Source organism: Helianthus annuus, chromosome 13 (genome assembly GCF_002127325.2).
Source record: "Helianthus annuus cultivar XRQ/B chromosome 13, HanXRQr2.0-SUNRISE, whole genome shotgun sequence".
NCBI lineage: Eukaryota > Viridiplantae > Streptophyta > Magnoliopsida > Asterales > Asteraceae > Helianthus > Helianthus annuus.
This window is the reverse complement of record NC_035445.2, coordinates 141492570-141503052: the sequence shown is the minus strand read 5'-3', so window position 1 is coordinate 141503052 and position 10483 is coordinate 141492570. Positions and strand designations below refer to the sequence as shown.

Below are 10483 nucleotides of genomic sequence, written 5' to 3'. Positions count from 1 at the left end.
TTTAGGTTACAACTAGTTAAAAAGGGCAAGGTGGCAAACTTGTAAATAAGGAGAAATCCTTATAATCCTTGTGCCTATAAATAGCTTATTTAGTTGTAAAGGTTAAGACTTTTGGAAGACTTGGAGCTTATTTGGAGAATTAGAGATCTAGTTGTAGAGAGAGAAAGTCTAGAGAGAGAAAGTCTCTCCAAGTGATTCTCGGCATTGTATACGACGTCATCTATATAGAATCACGTTTTCTCGTACGTTATTGAGTGTTCGATCACATACGTTCACGGATTCCGCACGTCGAACGTACGTTACGCAATCGAACGGTGTCGAAACCGGTCCTAACAGTGTTGTGTAGAAATCAACGCTTCATCTTTTATTTTTGTCCCACGGAATCATAAAATAATATAACCGTAGTCACTTAATATTGTAGCAGATGGTCAACCAGATTATGCAACTATATTTCCTAAATTGTTCAACTTCTCATATTAATTGGAGAAAAAGCCAATATAGAAATCCCATTTTCGTAACCAGTATCAGACCACCATCATCAACAGTCACCATCATCAACATTCTTAACCATAACACCACCTACAACACCACAGCCGACGGTTTTCCTTGCCACTGACAACCACTATCAACACTCTTCATCACCTCAGCACTGTTCTTGCCCATCGCGGGAAACAACCCCCGTCATATAACAACCCCCCATAACCAGAACAGCCACACCATTTCAACCACAGCCCGAAAATAGAACATGCAGGAGAAATACGACTTACAAGAAAAATTGTCGGAACCCTAACTTGGCCAGAACGCACCTGAGTCATCTTCATCTCCCACCGGAAAGGCGGGCAAACCTACAAAACCCGTTCTTCACCTAAAAAAGGAGTAAAAGAGATGAAAGGGAATCAAACCCAGACATTTTTGGTAGAATTAGTCCACGGACCACGATAACCACCACAACAACCCAAACACATTAAAAAACAAAACAAAATCTTTAAATACAATAAACATAGCGGAAAATAGGGAAAATAACAAAGGAATAATAGTCAGCCACAACAACAGGCTTTGAGTGTGAATTCCTAAATAAGTGGGCGCATATTTAACGTGGATAGAATGAATGAGATATTAAATTGAACTCAAGTAACAACAATTCAGATTGTACCTTCTTTGTCTTTGCATCTTGCCTGCATATTTTAAAAAAACACAATTAGTTAACACAGTGAGTATAAAAGTAAATACTATACAATTACAGGCCTAGCTTTAGTTTAACCAACTAAAACAACAGCTTGAAATCATAAACTGAAAAGAGGAGACCCAACAGAAAAACATATCATACCGTCATCCATCAACAACAAAAAGCCACATCCACTGACATTATAGTAAAACATCAAAACCATTACATCGTCATGGCTGCAACAGATTTGCAAGTGGAGCACCAATTTGCCCTCCGATTTTGGCACACCAAATTGTATAGAATCTCAAACCGGTTTCAAATCGGATGTCGTTTTCCTTCTTTCCTGGATATAATAATTATATAGTTTATTAGAGGAAATCGGGTTAAGCATGCTATAAACGACATATGAACATTAGTGTTTGTCTGCAAATGGACCTTTTTTGCTCAAAATTTGCTTAATAAAAACAAAATTGATCCCTTGTTGGCCTCTTGACCTGGGTGTTTATTGCCAACTTTCCATGCCAAGCTACGACTCCCGGAAGCTCTACTGATCCAAGCTTGTCCCTAACACACAAAGCAACAACGCCAACTCATTTTCTGTTAGAAAATAAAGTAAGTTCAAGAATAACAAAATGCAAGACATGGACTATAACAGTACACCATTCAGAATCAACTTCCATGATTAACAAAGATTATGGATTATGGAAGATACCCATGTGTTCACAAAATAATGCATCAAGAACAAAACTTTTTTATGGCATTGACAAAAAAATTTAAAAACGGATATAATCACTTAAAAATATACAGATCTAAACTCTAATGACTAAACCACAATTTCAATATCAGTCAAACCAATACAAATAAACATTTCCAAAACATACACTTGGTGTGCAAACTATCCAACAATCACTCAAAAACATAGACACAAACAATGAAATACTGTCACACCCCGAAATTTCCATATATTACCGGTGGGCCCGGTGGGGAGTATCGTGACGTAATTGATATCATCATAGTCAAACAACACAATTTAAATGCACAGCGGAAGCAAAAGATAATTTTATTACAACCGAATGAGCATATCAAAGTATTACAAACGGTATGCAAATGGGATCCACGGGCGGATCAAACTAAAAGAAAACTGTTCAACAGACTTTAGGCATCTAAAACTTGCAAGATTCCCTATTGACGCCCTGAGCTCCCAGCCAATTACGTACAGTACCTGTCACTTAACCTTTTTGGAAAATACGTCAGTTTTCACTGGTAAATACAATTTAACTGACTCATTTTGGAAACGTTTAGAAAATTGATTTGAATGCACAAGGCACAAAATATTTGTATAACTTGGGATAATTTTATTAATAAAAATCTTTTATCCGATTTACATGTTTGTCCAACATATAGGGCCGGTGATAATACAAGCCGGTCAAAATTAATAGACACACCACAAATATAATCTCACAAGAAGACACCCTTACGAGTGAGTATATGCTTTACATAAGCAACAAGAGGTGTTATGCCTACACCTTGTGCTTACGTTGTGGCCATTCACTTTTTAAATGAGCCAAGGATATCCAGGACACGGTCATTAACCCCCAATGTTATTTGTTATCAAGCAATACAGATTAAAACGGGATTACGCAATTTAATCATCTCCGATTAAAAGGTTTCTACACCCGACCAAGCAGTATTTTATATACCGTATCCCAAGCCCGTATAAGGGAAAATAAGTTAAAAGTATTTACCTGAGCTAAATATAAATTCGATCCCAGCTGTATATCAAATCAGCAAGCACAATTACTTCTATTGGGGCTCTTAATCTGGAACGAAGGTTTTAATAACCTATTAGATTCCTAACGGGTCTTATTTAAGCCTATGCTTAGACCGGTTAGTTTTAAGGGAGGATACGGTTCAAAACGCATGATTAAGTGCAGACAGGATTAGAATGTGATTTAGACCCGACAAGTTTGGAGACTTGTATAATATGGGTAAACTAAACACATTCTGGATTTTGAAGTGAAAATGATAAGGTTTGACTCGTTTCGGTTATTTTATGCAAACTAGTTACATAAACCGATCCGAACGCGAAACATGCCTAACGAGTAACCATAAGAGTCATGAACAAGTTTCCTAAGTTAATATGCCTTAAACATGTTGTGATATCAGAATGATACCTTCCATTATGCCCCAAATGGTTTTAGACCCAATTTATGCCTCATAAGGGTATTTTGGTCATTTTAAAAGGTGAAAAACTGAGTTACAGGTCTGATTAAATCAGTAAATATACTTAATTTACTAAGTTATAACAGTAGGGTATTAATCCTATGTGAAATTTATCGATCTTAATCATTCTAGACACCGCAGGGGCGTTTTGGTAATTTCACATATGCTTAAAAGGTCAAAACTGGAATTCTCATCTTAAGATATTCTCCTACTGTTTAAAATATAAAATTTTACTGAATACATCAGTAGGTTTCAACCTCATATGCTTAAATAGGTTCTAGCACATACTTATGCGTTAAAAACGCTTCAAAAGGCGATTTGGAGCCATTTCTGGGTTTTATATAGAAAACTGATATTTTTAAAATTCCAGAAGGCTCAAAATAATTTATTTAACATATTGGATCAGTAGAAAAAGGTTTGGGGTCAATCGGATTTATAAAACTCATTTTATAGCCCAAAAGGGCAAAACCGGCATTAGCCGAATTAAGCTTAGAACACTAAGTTATGATCAACCTAAAATTAAATAAAAATTTCTAAAAATCCCAAAATATTATTTTAATACAGTAGGTACAAAGTTTTGTATAAAAATTTGGGTTTAAATAGGCTATATGCAATTTACGTTATTTAATTACTAAAGAAGCTTCTAATTACGCTATTGAGCATAACTCCTAATCTAGACCTCAAACTGATGTCAAATTTTATGGACAAGTTTATAATTCAGTAGTGAAGGTTTCTATCCTCTCACATTTTCAAAAATATCGTTTTAAGGTCAAAGGGCATAACGGTTAACAATTCGGCATATAATGGAAATTTGCAATGAATAGGATAACTAAGGATTCAGGTTGTATAACCTCAGAGGGTTACACTAACCTATAACATGATCCTAAAGGAATCCTTAGGCATATCTAAATAAGTCTAATTCAGGTCAGAACTGAAAGTCAAAGCAAAAGTCAACTTTTGCGACTTTCGGTTCCGAACCGAGCCTATACTTAGAATTGTTGGGTTGAATCATGCTTAGGCATGTTCAACTAATATTTACCAAGTTATTAAAGTGACAAAACTGATTTTATAGCTTCTATATTATTAGTTATGAATTTTATTTAAACTAACCCGTTTGACTTTCATTTGACCCGACAATTAAACTAAGTAAACGTGGTAATTAGGAGGTGCCCTTTTGAGGGTTAATTACCTACCTAATTACGGTCACGTAGCCATGTTCGTTGCGAACCATAGCTCAACCGTTTAAAAGTCAAAGCATTTATCGATAACGCTTGACTTTTCGATTTAGAATGCTAAATAATTAAACTAAGCATAAAGAAATTTCTTACAAGAGTCCAAAGGACTTGAAGATTACTCAAAAGGAGGTTCCCAAAGACAAGGATCCTCAGATTTGAGATTGAGAGCAAGAATGAAGAAGTGATGAGCAAAGAGAGCCAAGATCAAGTGGGTTTATATAGGATTTCAAGAACCGTTAGGATCGTTCCTATATAATTGAGCTTTAATCTAGACCCTCCATGTGTTACCCATTGTTTTACAATGCTATGGGTGTCCAAAACCAGCTCATGGTATTGCAATTGATGGGTTTTGGAAGCTTGGAGTGGCAATCAAGCAAAAAATGCAATGCTGGCAGACCAAACCGTAAGCCCCATTCTGCAAACCGTAAGCCACGGTTGGGCCAGACTAGTCACACTCACAAGTTTCATTTGTTGCAACTTTGGCCCCTTTGACATCCAAATGTCATTTCTGACACATTTAAGGCCCGTTAAACCATTTTTAAGGCAATACAATGATGCCCTAACATGGGGAACATGAAACATGCTCAAAAAAATGCCGGATGTCGGTTCGTTTGGTCGTACGGTCACGTTGTTCGGTTAATTACGACGAAATACGGACGGACGCGAAAAACGAATCAAATTACGCGACGAATGGAATTTTATCAAGCCAATCACTAAAATAAAATATTTTAGTGCTTACATAAATTTTTGGGTGTCCGGGGATATACAGAATGCGAGATATGGGCAAAAGTGCAAAATTGTGCACTTTTTGACACTTTTAGTCCCTGCATGACATAAAAGTTTATTTTTGCGCACTGAACACCTCTAAGCCCATATCTAAGCTATATAAAGGATAAATGGGGTATGTTTAACTCATGGTCATATTCCGTAAGGTCCGATACAATACGAATCGATAGACTTTTGCAGTTTGACGCAAATAGCCCCTTTTATGCGCGAACTTGCGTATATCATCGTTTAATAGTATCGAAGCCTTATCCAACCCATATTAAACATTCATAGGAGTATTATTAAATATTACAATGCTTTGGGTTCCCTAAAAGGTCATTCAGAGGTATAATTAAACATATTGACACTTTTAGTCCCTTATACTTACAAAGTTGCGCGTAACGTCACTTAAAGGTACAAAAGCCTTGGACGGCCAACGATTGGCATTCTCGAGAGCATAATCAAATATCATGAAGCTCTCGGTTTGTTAAAAGGTCACTCAGAGGTAAGAATTAACATGTTGACACTTTTAACCCTTTATTGCGCAAACTTTCAATTAAATACACAAACGGCTACACTTGATCAACAAGTGGCTTATTTATGAATATAAAACCATAAAAGGTTATTTCAAACTTATTTAAGTTTTGTTAATACTTCTAGTTTGTTTATAATTAAAGTTTTTCGATTTTTCGAAAAATTAGTCCCTGAATCCCAAGGTTTGACTTTATTAGGGTTTATTGCACGTGTCAATACATCATTTGACGTGATTTTACGAGGTGTTACAAATACATACATACACGCTGATAAAAATTGAGTTACCAGAACCTCATCGAAAAAGGTAGCCAAAATATTTCCGATTATTACTATATGAGCCTACCTACAGAAAAAATGATGACAAGCAGACGAAAAGGGCTTACCGGAATCTCGTCGGAAACCTAGTCAACTTCACCGAACACTAATTCAAGTCTCTAAGATTGCGGTTGTTCAAAATCACCTTCAAATATCCCATTCTTTCTCTAGATCATCCGATGAGAGTCACTGGTACCCGCATCGAAACCCTAGAACCCCTAGCCATCATTGCCGGCTTCAGCTACCACCAATAACATTATTTTCATATACTATCACGCTGGAACCCTCGTCCACCACCGCTGTCAACCATCTTTTCATTCGTCTAAACCACCACAACCCACCACCGGTCTGACCGAAGGCCAAGAGAGTAGCCGACGGGAGACGACGGCCGGTTCCTCCATCACCGCCGCTCCTCTCTCTCTCTATCACTCCCCTTATGCGCTCTCTCTTTCTCCCCATCCATTTCTCTAAGCTGGGCTTTGAACCACTACAAAACAACCGGTGGAGATAAAAATAGACAGACACGTGTGGATGTTAAAATTGTAAAATCCCTAATACACCCTAGATTACTATTCAATCACTTTCTTTTTTAATATGTATATATACTAGCGGTAAGACCCATGTGCAAACATGGGTCGTTTCTTAGAAAACCATGCATAGCCCATATTGATAGAAAGTAAAAAAAATAATTAGCGCAAACTTATAAAATTGATATACAGTAATGGTCAATAGGTTTATTCAACAGCAATTCCATTATGTTAATAGCAAACTACTGTTGTCTATTAACTGTTAAAAACCTATGTTGCTTTCCAACAGACTTTCCTAAAAAATGTTATCCATTATCTCCAATATAACTTGCCTGATGGATAGATATTAAACAGATATGCATGTTAGTCAACCTATGTTAAAAAGGTCAGTCAACAGAAATTACAAACGTTAGTAAACAGATGTTAAGAAAATAATATTATTAACAAAGAATTTAATTAAAAATGAGCGCTGCAAACACGAGTCGTTTCTTAGACAAACATGCATAAGACATATTAATAGAACATATAGATACGTGCATAGATATTGTACCAAAAGGTGTTATCTATTATAGCTAAGACAACTATAAACATAGAATGTCAGTTAATATATCAATTACATACAATTTAACTGTTTACCCAAAAAGACAATATAAACTGTTTATATACATACGTACTTCATAGAATTTGAATACAACTTAAAGTTCAAGAAACGTTAACTACAAAAACACAATCACCTGCCTCAACAACTTTCAGCAAAACTAAATCAAGTAATGCAGCGGAATTAAAATGGAAATAAACTTTGCAGAAAATCAAACAGGGAAAATGCTTTCAACACACATTTTAAAATAGAACCGAATGATTGAATTTATTTCAAGATTCAAGTATTTCTTCAATAATCCGTTTCACCCCTACTTTCACAACGTAATCATCTGCTTCTTTATCTGCTGCTGTTATTTTATGCATCTCGTTTTGATTCCTTCTTTGGTAAAGGTTGGCAGCAGGTGGAACAGTGGATCTCCTGAATTGTTGCTTTTGTGGCTCAGCTGAAACCACGGCTTCAGGATAATCAGGCTTTTGTGGAATATTAGGATTTTTCTTCCTTAGTTCTTCCAGCCTTTTGTAAGATTCAAACACTTTATCCTTTTTCCATCTTGACACTTGATTCTTTGACCCAAAAGCAGTTGTAATTAGCTCTTCTTTCATCCTCTTAAGCTGCAGAGTCCTTTCTGGTATATTTTTCTTAAACTTTGCCCAGATAGGAGGAGTCCACTTCACCTTGTTTTTTTTTTATCATATCTTGAATTCTAGCTGCTTCACTTTCAAGCTCACTAATGGTCCATTCTTTGTACATGCACCTTTCTCCTTTATACGTTTTGTATGCGATGATGTTATCAAGATAATCTTTTCTCAAGCTTTCATCTGCTCTTTCTGATAGTTCCTGACAAAGTTTTTTTGCAAACTGCTCCAGTGTTCTGACTTGAGTTAGCAGGTATTGATAGTATCTTTGTATTTCCTTATCAGATTTACCATGTGAATTCCTTTTAGAGATATCCTCTGCTTGTTGAGCTTTTAACCTCATATATTCTTTAATGTTGTTTGGCCTAGAATATCCTTCAAGAGATGGAAAACTCCTTTTAGCAGGGTCATCTTCAGTGTAGAATGATTTAATCTCCTCTCTAACTGCTATAAGCTCTAAAGGGTACTGAGCACTTGCAGGAGTGATGGCGGTGTTTGGTTTTTCAACTTGAGCTGAAGAAAGAGGAACAGGGTTTGGAATAGGTACAACTGGCAGTAATTGTGTGGATGTTTGTAGTGGTGAAGTGTCATCATCTAGGACAACATTGGTTACCGGTCTCCTTTTGGGTTCAGGAGAGGTTGGTGGTGTTTTGATGGATTGAGAGGTAGTGATTTGAGTGGAAGGTTGCTGACTAACAGTTGTTGGAACAACTGGTGTTTCAACCACTGTTGTCATTACAACAGATGATGTGTCATCTGAAGTCTTCTGTCTTTTAGCAGGAGATGATGATGGTGATGAAGTTGTTTTTGGTGGTGAGGTGATTTTTGGTGGTGATGATGTTTTTGGTGAGGCAGTGGTTAAAGTGGGAGCAGTAGTTGTTGGAACAACTGGTGTTTCAACCACTGATGTCATTACAACAGATGATGTGTCATCTGAAGTCTTCTGCTTTTTAGCAGCAGATGATGGTGGTGATGAAGTTGTTTTTGGTGGTGAGGTGATTTTTGGTGGTGATGATGTTTTTGGTGACGCAGTAGTTGAACTACAAGCAGTAGTTGTGGTGTATGTTGAAGTGGTGGCAGTTGTTTGACTAAAAGCTGTTGAAACCACTGAAGTACCAACAGTTGTTGATACAACATGAGTTTTAACATCTGTTGGTTTGGGAGATTGATGTCTAGTAGGCTGCTTTCTTTTGACCTTAGGATTTTTTTTCATCCTTTGGTTCTGAAATACCCTGCTCATTCATTTCCATAAAAACTCTCTTCTCCTATTCAAACCTTGCTTTGTCCTTTGCCTCCATATCCCTTTTTACACTTGCTTTTGCATCAACAATGGCATTTGTGGTTACATCAATCTTTTTGGAACCATCTGGCAAAGGGATGTCTGCAAGCATACTTGAATTGTCTGATGCAATGTACAATCCATCTTCATATCCCTTCTTTGTCAACTGTTTCATTTTCTCCCTTTTTTTGCATCAGCTGGTGGTGGGTTGTCCACAAAGATGATAGACGGAGGAGCAGTGCCAGTGGTGTTTAGTAAATGGGCCTTGATTGCCTTGATATCTGACTGGGTGTCTATAAACCTTGCTTCCATGAGATTTCTGACCTTTTGAACTTGTATCTCATGTTGCCGATCAGCTAATTCTCTTTGCTGGTGTAGCAGAGGTTGAAACAAACTCCACAGCTCATTTGGAGTGGGAGCAGATGAAGGAGCAGCTGCTGAAGTTGGAGCAGCAGTGGGTGGTACCTTTTATGCTTTCAACAACTGTTGCAGCATGTCTTTGATTTCTGCAACAGATGTATCAAGCTTGTCAAATCTATTCGTCAATTCTCGGTACATTAAACCATCACCCAACTTAATGGGATCACCTGATTTCCCACTAATAGTGGTTGAATCAGTGGTTGCCTTCAAGGAAGTCTGATTTATGAAACAACTGGCCAGGTGTAGATCAGTGGATCCAACACCTGTAGTTGCTGCTTCGCTTGAACTACTGACAGGAAGTACTTGTACATCCTGCAGTGTAACATCCTTTACTGTTGTTGGTGGGTTAGTAATGATAGGGAGTTCAGACTCAGTCACTTGTGGTGGCATGCACTCAGTGATAGGTGGTTGAGAGGAACTAATTTCTGTCTGAGCTATATCAACTGCATCCAACAAAAGTTTTGTTTGTGCAGCAATTTGAGAGGTGAGTATGAGTGTGGAAAGAGAATTTGCCCTGGGAAGTGGGCTGTGAATGATAGTATCAAGTGATTCTAGAGCATCATAATTTGGTGTCCCGGTTCTTACAACCTGTTCTTTTTGAGAAGAAGCAGGAGGAGTTTGAGGCTCAGGTTGAGATGTTTCTACCATCTGCTGTGAGGAAGTATCAGCAGTGGTTTCTGGTGACTTTTGTGTTGTCACTGGCAGTTGCTCTGGGATCTCATCTTCCAGAGTTGCCTTTCTTTTAGGTTTGGGGGGCTTTTGTATTTTATTTTGTCTTGGTCTT

General features: G+C 37.3%; 1 long non-coding RNA gene across 1 annotated transcript; it reads right to left on the bottom strand.

The window, feature by feature from the left end:
* Positions 1–696: 696 nt before the first annotated feature.
* Positions 697–1376, bottom strand: LOC110903311. Its single transcript, XR_002571834.2, has 3 exons — positions 1328–1376; positions 1154–1175; positions 697–865 (listed from the first exon to the last, which is right to left on the bottom strand). It is a non-coding gene; the product is annotated as an uncharacterized LOC110903311 (long non-coding RNA).
* Positions 1377–10483: the final 9107 nt, after the last annotated feature.